Source organism: Molossus molossus, unplaced genomic scaffold, assembly GCF_014108415.1.
Source record: "Molossus molossus isolate mMolMol1 unplaced genomic scaffold, mMolMol1.p scaffold_m16_p_15, whole genome shotgun sequence".
Taxonomy (NCBI): domain Eukaryota; kingdom Metazoa; phylum Chordata; class Mammalia; order Chiroptera; family Molossidae; genus Molossus; species Molossus molossus.
In genome coordinates, this window is record NW_023425350.1 from 59,648,565 (window position 1) to 59,650,914 (window position 2,350).

Consider the following 2,350-nt stretch of genomic DNA (forward strand, 5'->3'; position numbering starts at 1 on the left):
CCACTCCCTCTGGAGTTAATTGAAGCCCCAGGCCTATGCAAATGAATGGGTGTAATCAGAACAGAGAGGAACAAAATATGCCAGTTACTGTTTCAAGTGAATGAACAATAGTTTATATAACCAGTTAGCTAAGCTAGCCCAACTGGTGGGATGTAATCACAAGACAACTTACTTTTGTTCCCTCACTCTTCTTTAACTTTGCTCAGTGAAAATTCTTACATTTCCATATCTTTTATAGATACTTTTAGGAAATATAAAACCCTGAGATTATTTTAAGATCCAAATCATAATTTCAAATTTCTACTTAAAATGCCCAAACCCATGTATAAGTAAAGCCTCCAAATTCACATAAAGTTGCAGTTACTCCCCTGCCTTCAATTCAGGACTGCTGCAAGTGAGAAGAATGAGAGATGTGTTGGTTTCTGCTCTATTTCCAAATTCCTCCTCTTCCAGTTTACAGCTCTTTGGGGGCTTGGTGGCGTCAGTTCAAAAAGACCAGCTAGATGCTCATCAAACCCACTTCTTCCAGAGCATCCCTCTTCTCTTTTGCCAGGTTGAGTCATATGACTGGTTTTCCCTGATGAAATGTAAGTGGGAGTGATGGGTCACTAGCAGTCTGAGATAGTTAAGATGGGAGTGTGTTAGGTATAACCCCTCCACGGTTTATTTCACCATCTCCTGGCCAGAGGTAGAAAACCCAACTGAACATTTCAAAACAGAGTCAGTGAATGAAAGGAAGCTGATTGTCTCAATCACCAGATGGAAGGCTGCCTACCTAATACCCAATTAAACTCTGATGAGAAATAAGCCATTATTGTATTCAACGTCATAGGTGAGAGCCCTTTGTTATGGCAGCTAGGATAACTTATCCTAATTAATCCTGGGAGAAAGAAGAGATGAAAAGTGGGAGAAATATTTAGACTTGGTGAGAACAAATATCATAGTTCCTAGAACATACCCCTGAGTCATAGTTCCTATCTCTCATTAGCAGTTGTTTTGACTCAGATGATACATTCTCCTCTTAACTGATAACCTATTTGTTCTACATCTTTTGGGAATATGGGATTGCATTTAGCTTGTATCTTCTGATCCTCATCTTAGAGCTAAGATAATACCCATGTGACTTTAACTCATGCATGGCCCTCATCTGTTCCTCCGGAAATAGTCACACATCCTTTGCTCCTGAGAGCACACAGGTCATCAAGCACCATGATCTCACCTTCATCCCATTCATCCCCACTCTCAGAACATCTGTTCAGGTTGCTTTTTCTTTTTTTTAGATTTTCCAGCAAGAGTCAGAAACCAGCCTAATGTATCCACTTCACTTAAAAGGATACATATCCATTGTGTCTATATAAATGGTGTATATATACATTTGCTTTATTTTGAAAAATTTTTTTGTACTGAGGACTCATTGTAATTAATTTCTCCTTTATTATGAATGTCTGGTTATATTTCATATTTCATTGATGCTATCTTCCTGAAGCTCATTGAAAAAAATGTATTTAAAATTATTAAAGCTTACATGGCCTGTTTGGCTCAGTGGTTAGAGCATCAACCCTTGCAAGGAAGGGTCACAGGTACAATTCCTGGCCCTGTTTGAGGTCATGCAGGAGGCAGCCAATTGATGTATATCTTTCACATCAATGTTTCTCTCTCTCTTTTTCTCCCTCTCTCCCTCCCTCCCTTCCACTCTATCAAAAAATTAATGGAAAATATTCTTGGGTGAGGATCAACACAAAATGATAATAATGATAAAATTATTAGAGATACCTTGTTTTCTGCATTAACTCTGTGTTCAATGAAGTTTGCAAACCCTCCTCACTAGTCTTGAGCTGACAGACAGGATCCCATGCCCCCGTCATCCCGATGAGTGGAATTCACAGCACATCCATAGCTCCCTCCACATTTCCTCTTCCTTTCACCATGAACCCTTGATCCTTTTCAGCTCAATGTGAGGTATTCAGAATTGTGGAAATGTTTTTCTAGCTAAATCAATTAAAATTTACCATTATAATCTGCTACCTCTGTTTGGAATGTTATATCTATTGTATTTTACTACCTCAGGTGAAATTTCAGATAAAAACAATTACATTTACCTGAATGTAGAATTCTAGAGCTCTGAGTGATTTTTCACTCAGAACTTTCTGGACATTTTTGGATTATTTTCTAGCATTTCATGTTATGAATACACAACCAAGTTCCTGGTAGAGGCTACTCTCTCTCTCTTTCTTTCTCTTTTCTGTTTATCTCTATTACTCTTTGTATTTTCTTTAATGTGGTCATTTAGAAATATGTTTTTTATGAATATTAATAAATTTAATTAGGATTTTTTAGTCTGAAGATTCAA